This window comes from Mus caroli, unplaced genomic scaffold, assembly GCF_900094665.2.
Source record: "Mus caroli unplaced genomic scaffold, CAROLI_EIJ_v1.1 scaffold_14357_1, whole genome shotgun sequence".
In the NCBI taxonomy this organism is placed as follows: Eukaryota; Metazoa; Chordata; class Mammalia; order Rodentia; family Muridae; genus Mus; species Mus caroli.
Genome location: NW_018388890.1, coordinates 22,883 through 33,713, shown reverse-complemented (window position 1 = coordinate 33,713; position 10,831 = coordinate 22,883). Strand labels below are relative to the sequence as shown.

Here is a 10,831-nt window from a genome sequence, read left to right as displayed (position 1 = left end):
GTTACTTCCTGGCTTTCGGCACCATTTGTGGTATGCCCGACTTACTTACTTGCCAGCAAGTAAGACACCACAACAGGATCCTTCTGCAACACGTTTATTGGGAGAGCATGGACTGCATAGGCGAAAGACCCTGAGCCCCAGAAATGGTGCTGCTTATATAGGCCTAGGAGTGATGTGTCCATACCTGATTGGTTATGCTACCATTACCTCATTAATATGCCTCAGGCCAGGCAGTGACTCGGCAAAAAACTCTTATGCACATGCGCACATTGGTTGTTTACCCATAATCATGGGTGGTGGCCAGTGGTAGCCAGCGCCATCTTGTAATGGCGTTTGCAGCTTCCCACACTCTACTACTTCCCCTGTCCCTGTAAAAGTATCATTTATATAACTATCATTGTGGAGGCTTACTTCTTCTGTATGCTAACCCAGGCACACTCCTGGAAACCTCTAACCTTCAAACAATCTTATCTGGGTCTAGAAGGTTTTTGGCCTCTGAGACTTACTGTTGAATAAGTTCATCCTTTGTTTGTTTGTTTGTTTGTTTGTTTGTTTGTTTTAACTCCAGCTGGCTGGGCAACTCAGCTGTTCTGGCTCAAACTCTTCTCCACACTGATTCCAACTGGCTTCTTTCACTTCTGTGTTGGGAGCAACCCTGTTTGAATGTTAACTTCCTTGTCAGCCTTAAGTGCTTACTTACAAAGTTTTGGCCTTAGTGGAAAGTACTAGCTTAGTTAAGATTTTTGTGGAAAAAAGTTAAAGCCTTTATAAAAAAAAAAAAGTACTACCCCGAGTTAAAAACAAATAGCTACAGATCTTGTGAACAGGTACCTAGCAACCCATTCTGTTCTGTTTCTTTTGCTAAACTTTTTATCTAGCCAATATTCTGCTTTTGGGAACAGGTACATTCTCCCAAAAACAAAGCGATTCTGCATCATTCCCCTCCCCTTACTCTGCTTCTGTGGGCATATAACCTGCCTAAAAATAATAAAAATTTAACAGCTTGATCAATCAGACTTGCTGTTCATCCTTGTGTTTTTCTGACTGAAATGTCCCATTTGGCCTCAAAGGAAATCTAGCAATCTGTGCTAATCTTTTGGCACATTCTCATTCTCTGGCTTGTTCCATTTTCACTTGTGTCTAGCTGCTTCTCTCTTCAACCCATCTCTCCGCAACTGTCCAGGTAAAACTGTCTCCTCCTCTGTCCTTCTGCACTGCTCCCCCTTATGTTGCCTCTCTTTCCTCTCCTCTTCTGAGAGTTGGACATGTTCTAGTCTGTCAAATCATTCGTTACTTTGTCTGCCACTCAATTTGCCTCAAACAACAGTGCTTCCTTCTAAAATTAACTTTAACTTTATAGTTTACAATTAAAGATGTATGCTAAGGGCTAAGCCACTCTACAACTAGAAACAGGGTTTGGAGGATTTTCTTTTTGGTCTCTTTGTAATTATTTATTGTTTGTGTATTTTTGGTAAATAACACAATCTCAGAGTTCACAATGTGATCAAATACCCTGCAATACAGGGATTCATGACAAGCTCTTCTTGGGCTTAGTATATATCAGTCAAATCAGAAGTTTTGCTCTCAGAAATGTGAAATACATATCATACAGAAAAGAAAAGCAGGTCATTTTCTTTTGTTAGCTTTCACTAGTTTGGATTGTGCAATTACAGAACTTACTTCTTATTTCATTCCAAAGGAATCCTCTTGCTTCTTTTAAAAAAAAAAGTAATACATGAACAACTAATCAAGTAATAGAAATATGAGATGTTACACAAATGCTACATTAATTATTTTAGACATTAAGCAAAAACAAACTGATGTATGAAAATGTTAAATGTTTAAATTCATTCTCCAATGCAAAAATGAAAACTGTTACCATCTAAGATGTTATTTAATGCAGAGAAAAGAAAGAGATGAGTTTTACTTATCTAAGACTTTTCCTTTTTTGTTAAACTATAATTTTTTTTAAAGATTTATTTCTTTATTATATGTAAGTACACTGTAGCTGTCTTCAGACACTCCAGAAGAGGGAGTCAGATCTCGTTACGGATGGTTGTGAGCCACCATATGGTTGCTGGGATGTGAACTCTGGACCTTCGGAAGAGCAGTTGGGTGCTCTTACCCACTGAGCCATCTCACCAGCCCTAAACTATAATTTATATCATAATTTAAATTCAAACAAAACAGTCAGTCTGTTTCTTAACCTCATTTTTACTTTTTCATGCAGTATGACTCATTGGCAGAAAGTTCTCATGCCATCCACAGAAAGCCACTTTCTGCATTTTTACAGTATACTCTAAGAACACATTTAATTCTCATCTCTATAACAACTCTTACTACAGAAAGCTTGATATTTCATTTCTCTTCTCTACATAGTGTTCTAAAAGAACATTAGGAAAAAAAACCTTTGAAGGTGACTGCTTGAGCTGAATTCTATTTTCTGTCCTTCGTTTTCTATTGCTACCTGCACTGTAGACAAGATGTCTCAAGTACTCATAACCATCTGACAAATAGGAGTGCACTAAAGATGACAATCATATGGGAGAAAAAAAGTGGGTTGACACTGCTTAACCTGGAATTACATGTTGTTTTATGATGAATACAGCACTGACTGTGAGAGCCTTTTACACGTGCATTATCCTTTACACTGCTAATGTCTTCATTCTTTTAGCACAGTGTCCCCCCAAGACACCCAGCTTGTCTTCACCAAATGAGCACTGAGGTGATTCTCATATTTAGGTCACCATGAATATAACAACAATGAACATGAGAATTCTGATACTTGTCAATGCTAATTTCAAGTGCATAGAAACTATACTGGGAAGATAGCTGGCATCTATGGAAATTCTGTCATTTTTATAAGAACTCAATTCAATGGGGTTACCTAAGTGTGTAGGTGTTATGCCCAAATTTATCAGAATACATAAATTAAATACGTGCAATGTTACATCAACTATAGCAATACAACATGATTTTAACTACTTTTAGTTGATATCAGTGGGAAATCCTAACCTACTGCTAGCAGAATTTATTTGGCATGCTAACACAAAATTCTGAGACACATCTAGATCCATTATTCAATAATGGACCCTGTTTTGTTTTTCACCCCTTTTGTTTTCTCAATTAAGTCAAACTTACTGAGATGTTATTTAGTAACCTTAACAATGTATTCTCTGTCACTAAAGTCTATACTAAAGTGCTCTTTCTATGGCTTTGTACAGTATTTCACATCAGTTTCAGTTTCACACACTTACTGTAGTTTGCTAAATGAATGGTTATGTACAACATCTTTTACCCATTTATAAAACTACAATTAACAATGTTAAAATGATGTTTAAAAAAAAAAAGTAAAGAAATAGGATGTTGGGTATGTTCAATTTGCAGCATTCAAAAAAATCCAAAGAAAACTCCTAAAAATTCTTAACAAGAAAGCTGATTTCAAAGCTATTTATGTGGAAAAAAAACTCAGAATTGTCAATAGGACTAGGGAGATATAATACACATTTTGGCATAATGTGACTTCCATACTTACCATGAAGCTACAATGAGAAGGTTTACAATACTCATGAAAAAAAACAAGCGGATTCAGAGAAAGAGCCAAGAACATGAGCCCTTGAGTAATGGCAAGTTTTAATCTTTAATTTAAACTAAGGAAACTGCACCAGAAAAAAAAATGTGACCTTGACAAATGTTCCCTGTGATCGCAAGTGTTTATAAATTAAAAAACAAAACAAAACAAAATAAAACTTCACAACTCCCACAAAAATAATTCAAAGTGAATCCTAAACTGTTGTATTTCTGAATCTCCAGCTACTACTGACCTAAATCCAAACAGGGAGGTCCATGCTCTAGAACTCTCTTACAGAGGTGATCAGAAAGGGGGCCATGGCTCAGCAGCCCCCCACCCCCACCCGATGCTGTAGAAGCCATGCTCCACAGGCAAATCTTTTTCCGGTTGCTGCAATAGACATTTCATTACCAGACTCAAATGAGTAATTTTAAAACAATGTTATGATTTATTCCTTTAACTTAAGGATTTAAAACATTTAATCAAGAGAAAAGGAAGGTCATTGCTCTGGGAACAGGAGACTGGAAGCAAGGTAACCTGAGTCAATCCAGCTTGTCCCAGAAACATTTTTCTGAAAGGGAGAAAATGCAGCTGTTTTAGAATTACTATGCCTTCCCAGGGAGAAATCATAACAAACACAATAATAGATTAATAATAAAAATAACCTTTTTAGTAGCTTGTATCCAATTCTTGTTTGTAGTGACATTTTGAGAATCCTGGAATTTTGGTTTCTTCGAAAAACAAAATCGTAAATATTATAAGTATGCTTTCATTTGAATTCCAGGTGTATGGATGTGAGGCTGCTTTTGACTGAAGCAGCGATGTGTAGCTGCTGACCAGGATTTCCTCAAGCTATAGCATAAGCATGGTTTTGCCACTTACAGATTTCAGTGATGGTGTAACAAACAGAATTGCAGAAACTTTTTGAAAGATACATAAATGTGAAGACCCAGAGAGTCTGGGTTAGTTATAGATTGTTAGTAGTTGTGATCAAAGAAGAAAGAAAAGAAAGAAATCAGATTCAAGGATCTCTTTCTCCTCTATCCTATCTGGTGTTAGGGGGTACAGCCAGGGCAGGGAGCAGAGTGGGGGGTAAAGGATGCAAAAAAGAAGAAACCAAAGTAGCAAAGACCAGCTACACTGGTTAATGGGAAAGAAGGAGTCACTTTAGGAAGGGTTTTGCATTGCACATATGTTGTTACCCTTGAGTCTCTCTTAGTTTCAGGTCCCAGGTTATGTTTTGAACAATTGAAATATGGACTGGAGACTGCAAGTCTACCCACATAAACACATGGGAGATTTACACAACAAAGAAATTCCCAGAATTATTTCTTAACAACGCATTGCCCTAAAACAGCAGACCATTCATTCTTCATCAACAGGTTCCTAAGTGGAAGGACCCAGAGGGTAAAAAACTTAGGAGAAGGAGAAGGAGAAAGTATGAAAGCTGGGAGTGGGGAGGTCTTGCTAAGTAAGCTTAAGAAGAATACCACCTTGTATATTCCTTATATGGGGGACATGAAAGGAAATGAGTTATCTATAAAGTCAGCAGAAACATCATACAATGGAACACAGTCAGAAGTTCATCCAGACAAACAATGCTATACAAGGGGACCTCAGTGTATCTCAAAAACATTAATGACCAAGTTTATAGTGGCCATGGGACTGATGACCACAGACCCATGTGGTGGCAAGGGTTGTGTTCTCAGAATCTGGAGCAACTCCTCCCAACGACCCTGGACCCAGACCATTACCAGCCCTGCCAAGCATTTTCCTGTTTAAAAGGGGGAGCTCTGTTCGATCTCTGTACCTCAGGGTCTAGGGGAGAGGTCCCAAGTCCTAGGCCCCAGACTGTTTCTGGTTCTGACAAGCATGTTCCCAGGTTTCAGAAGGAACGATGTCCTTCTCCACACATGGGGACCTCAGCCTGGCATGATCAGGCCAGAACTCTGCACAGCACTATTTTTCCTTTTTAAATGGTTGTCACCAGGTGTCTGTCATCTTGCCCATGTGGCAGAACTATGCTTTCCTCAAGAAGACAATTGAGTCTTTATGGCACACCAGGCATTAATATTGATTGTGATCCTGTAATGCCCCACTGAGTAGCTTGTGAGAGGCCTGCTCTTTGATGTAGGGATGGGCCTGGTAGCTAGCTGTAAATCAGGGGTTTTCCTTTGTTATGGTTTGGAGCCATATGTCTGGCCAATCCTGGTGAACAGACATCTGTATCCTAGCAATCTAACCTCTAAAGGCCTGTTTAGCATGCCAGTTACCGTAGGTGGAATGTTTTACAAACTGTTCACCCTCAACTAAGGTTTAATGCTAAGGGGAAAACTTTAAAACAAAAACAAAACAAAATACAAACAAACAAACAAAAACTAGGGCTCTCTCCCAGTTCGGCATTCTGCCAAGGATATTTCTACACATAAGACGTCTTTCAAAATGCTCTGCGTTGATGCAGCCTCCAGAATGAAGTTATTCAACAGCTATCTGGATCCAGCTTGTGACTAGGACCACAGGGGACTTCACAGGAAGCAATATAGGGTAGCCTCCGGTTCGTACCAGCGGATGAAAGATCCACCACACGAGCTCCAACCGCTGAGCTCCCTGCTCCTCCCCGTTGTTGGCAGTGACCCTGTGCTCACCATGTCGCAACTAAAATAGGCACGCCTCTCAACATCCAGCAGCAGGGCTCAGAGAACTTCACACAGAAACATTCAAACTTGCTCAGCTACAAGGCGCAACCTACCTCTGCCACCTGGAAGAACCCTCCTACTCCTCTGACTGGCAGGTGGACCTGGAGGTCCTGATTGGCCAGTGATACTTGAGTGACATGAGCACCTCACCAGTATTAGAGTGTGCCGAAGGGACACACCAGAGAGGTTCCCAGCCCTGCCTTCCAGTCCGTGGCCACTTTATGAGAGGTATGGGATTTACAATTCAGTATCACTCCCAGGCTGTCCTCCAATAGCCTAACCTACTGTCTTTCTAGCCTGCCCAGGCAAGGACCTGCCACTCTCGTTTTCACTGCTCAGCCATCTGCTCCTCCCCTTTGTGATGAGTGCCCCTGTGCTCACCAGGTCCTGACTTCAGAGTTTGCCTGAGCTCCCAACACAGCACTCACTAGGCACTTCCCCTCCTTCCTCCTGGAATCAGAGTAGACAGCTTGCACAGCCCATTGCTCTACTTGTGGTGGAGTTATCAATCTGTCCCACAAGGGGGAGGGTGCCCAGAACATTATTAAAGAGAGATTTTAGGAAGCAGGGGTTTTATTTTTGTGGCTTCATGCTGGCCAGGTTCAGGTAAACTGCAGCTACTTCTTACCTGGTAGGCATGAGACAAGCCCGGGAGAAAACCAGGAAGAAACATGACAAGCACTGTGGAGCACTAATGTGGTTAGCTGGCACACCTTTCTAAGTGGGAAGGCAGTAAGACAAACTACAGCAATATTAGTTCTCTAATTAGTAGCAGTGAAGTTTCTCTACGTGAGCAGAGCTGATAGAATTAATCTATGTATATAGTCAGTGGATTTATTTTTAATTATTAGTATGAGAACTTTCCAATTTCTTTATGAAGGCACTTAGTGCTATGAACTATCGTTAGTGCTGTGCTATCGTTCATGTGACCCTGACAACATATTCTATGTCAGTAAAGTCTATACTAAAGTGCTCTTCCTATGGCTCTGTACAGTATTTCATATGAGTTTCAGTTTCACACATTTATTTTAGTTTGCTAAGTCAATGATTGTGTAGAACATCTTTTACCCATTTATACAACTGCAAACAACACAATTAAAATGGTATTTTTTAAAGATGTTTGATTTCTTTAATTTGCAACATAAATTCAATATACTCCACACAAAATTCCTAACGATTTATAACAGAAGAGTTCATCCCAAAGCTATTCGCCGTGTGAGAAAACTCAGAATTCTCAATAGGATAATGAAAAACAAAATTGTATACATGTCAGCACTACAGTCCTGGAGTCCAAGTCTGGTGGGGGAAGGGAAAGCCAGCCTCAACAGCTTCTGGTCACTGGTGGGTTCTTCCTGGCCCCGTCTGGATTTTCTCCCTCTCTTCTATGCAGTAGAGAATGTACAAAAGCTGCTAGCAGTCATCCCAAGTGAGCTCCTGGGTGAACAGGACTGTTTCCCAGAGATTAATGTCTGAAAAGGGTGAGGTCTGAGTTCTCCAGTTATAAAGGTCAGCAGTGGCAAAGGCCAATGGTGATGGGGTTGGTTTCCTTGATCACCAACCACCAGAACAACAGATTCAGGCTCAGTCTAAAGACCAAGAGACACTGCAGCAGGTCCCCCCACTCACCACCCCTACCCTTCCCACCACCACCCCCGCCCCCCACTGCTGGGCAGTGGGGTCACCTGATGCAGGGCTGTCTGGCAGCTCCACCTGAGGAATTGAACAAGGTGGGGGTTGGAAAATCTAAAGCAAAAACTCCTGCCAGTTATCTGAGGAGAAAAAGGTTAAGCCAAGAGGCTAGGTCCTCTAGGAGGTCTTGCCAGACCACTACCATATAAGGTATTTGGACAAAGTGGCCAAATTTGAGTTAGAAAATGACTTTCTCAATCCCTTGGAACAATCCCACATCAAAGGATTCCTCTGGGAGCATCCTGTGTTGAACTGGGCCATTCCGACATTCAGAATGTTAATTAATCTTTGTAAATAATGACACAGAGATTCCCTTCCCTCAGTTTTAACATCCTTAAAATGGCTGAGGAGCAATTCTACTAGGGTTGAAGGTGCCTGCCCTGTGGTAAATGAATGTCAGTAAGGTGCCCTTAAGGCAGACAAAAGCAAACACAAATCACAAGAAAAACTCTGCTCTTCTCTATCAGGCAGGAACAGGAAACAACCAGAAGGTGGTGATCACACACAAAAATAGACATTTACCTACTCTTCTCTTTCAAAAGAGAAACTGAAATAACCAAATAGTTAGATGGTTTCCTGTGGCTCTCTGAGCACAGGGCCACCCTGTTATAGGGCCTGAAACATCTTCCACCTCCTGTGTGGTTGGTTGCATGTCCATCTAGCAGCACCTGACAACAACATACGTTTTTAGGCTTCTTGTTAGAACATAATTATAGAATTATGTAGAATGGAATTATTGTGGCACCACACAAAACATGGGCAGGGACAAGAATTACTGTACATAAATACATGGACAGACTCACAGACTCAGACAGACATTATCACTATCGAAATCCTACAGGTCAGGTCCTGGAGGCCTTGGAGTCAGTGGCCAGTGCACCAAAATGTTGTGCCAGGAAGCCTTCATGAACCCCAAAAGACCACCAAGGAACTGGTTCAGATGTATTAGGGTCTCTTTATTTAAGCTTGAGCTTGGGCCACATCACTGTCTCTGATGCAGCAGAACAGGAGGGACAGCCCTAAGCTTAGTTTCTGTCAACCATTTATAGACAGGAAGGTGGCATCTAGCCTGGTACACATTTGATTGGGGGCCTTTATGGCCTTTAACATAATTGGCTTATTCTGGGAGTCAAACCATAAACTTAACTTATGGGTTTTGTTTTGTTTTGTTTTGTTTTTTCCTGATTGGTGGTTGTTAGGAAGTGTGGTGTCAGGGTCAGGCTTGTAACCTGGAGATGTAGATTTGTTGGGGGAATAGCCTGGAAACTGGTGATAGATACCAGCCTGTGAGTTGACTTGAGTTTTGCTAAGATGGAGTCTGAACCCAAAAGAATTGGTCTAGCCAAATCTAACCATAAATAAACTTTTGGCATAGCCTAATCTAATCATAAAGAAGAATGAATCTAGTTTATCTTTACTATAAGATGGATTTTAAGCCTAAAATGGAGGGAGGCTCATTCTTCCCACTTGCTTAAGCAATAAGAAAGAAAAATCTAAACAAGATTGAATTCCACTATCTTGTTGGAAGAATAATTGGTCACTAATTGGGGATTTTTATGTGCTATGTCCATTAGTCTACTTTAATTTACCTTTGCTGCATGTTGTAAGTGACAATTTGATAATGTTTTGTTTGGTTCTCTCTACTGGCTATTTCTCATTTAGTCTTTTCTCTTTGCTAGCTAATACTTGTGTTGACGAGTTATAGGAAGTACAGCTTGCAGTAAGCATTGGAGAAACCAGGTTTATCAATCACATGGCTCTATTTTCCTCAAAGGAGGGAAGTCAATGACATTGGGTCATCTGGAATGCCAGAGTAAACGTGGTCAAACAACCTGATTGATGATCCTTTGCGATTCTATTAGCAGCCAGCCACACCTGAATCCCCCAACATCCTGAGCATCGTTGAGGAGCTACTCCTGTGCTTTTCTCTGTGACAAGAACCCAGCCCAATAAAAGAGACCCCAATGTACTTTGCAACATCTACCAACAGAATTTGTTCTTATGTTATTGCTGATCCTTCCTCTAGGCCCTAGTCCCGAGCTCTGATTATCACCTAATAGAACTTATTTTTATTGTAGAAGTCATAGGTACATTGCAATGTATGTAGTTCAGCCCAAAGCTTTGTTGTGATAACTGTCACATGGAAACCACTTCCCAAAGCTTTATAAGCTTTGTATAAGAAGAATAATCCAGAAAGTCAGTCCCTGAAGATTTTAACCCAAAGCCTGCAAAGACAGTACTGACTCAAGCTTCATTCTTTACCTTATGTGTTGTTGGAGGTGGGAGAGTCCAGGATAGAAGTTTTTTATTCAAAACTTGACACAGGTAGAGTCACCTAGGAAAAATGCTTCCATTAGAGTGCCTTTAGATGACTCCATGGGGTATTTTCTTAATTAGTGATTGATGTGGGAGAGCCCAGCCCACTGGTGGTGATAGCATACCTGAGCATGTGGTTGAAGATGTTATAAGAAACAGGCTGAGCAAATCAGGGAGAGCAAGCCAGTATGCAGCCTTCTCCCATGAATTCTACTTCAGTTCCTTCCTTACGTTCCTGCTGAAACTTCTCTTCATAGTAGACTTAAGATTATGTAAATCCTTCTTTTCCTTCTCAAGTTATTTTTGGTCATGTTGTTTATCAAAAATATAGAAATCACACTAAGTTAAAGTTAATACTTTAATAAGTTCTCTCCTTTAAACTAAAATCATGACACTGCTCTGGGTGTATCTTGGGTGTAGAGCTGGGTCTTGAAATAGATCAATTCTCAGTCTTCCAAGAAATCACCATACAGGGCTGGAGAGATGGTTCACTGGTTAAGAGCACTGACTGCGCTTCCAAATATCCTGAGTTCAATTCCCAGCAACCACATGGTGGCTC

General features: G+C 40.7%; 1 long non-coding RNA gene across 1 annotated transcript; it reads right to left on the bottom strand.

The window, feature by feature from the left end:
- Positions 1-3,996: 3,996 nt before the first annotated feature.
- On the bottom strand, positions 3,997-6,306 carry LOC115030274. Its single transcript, XR_003835862.1, has 3 exons — positions 6,217-6,306; positions 4,237-4,302; positions 3,997-4,142 (listed from the first exon to the last, which is right to left on the bottom strand). It is a non-coding gene; the product is annotated as an uncharacterized LOC115030274 (long non-coding RNA).
- Positions 6,307-10,831: the final 4,525 nt, after the last annotated feature.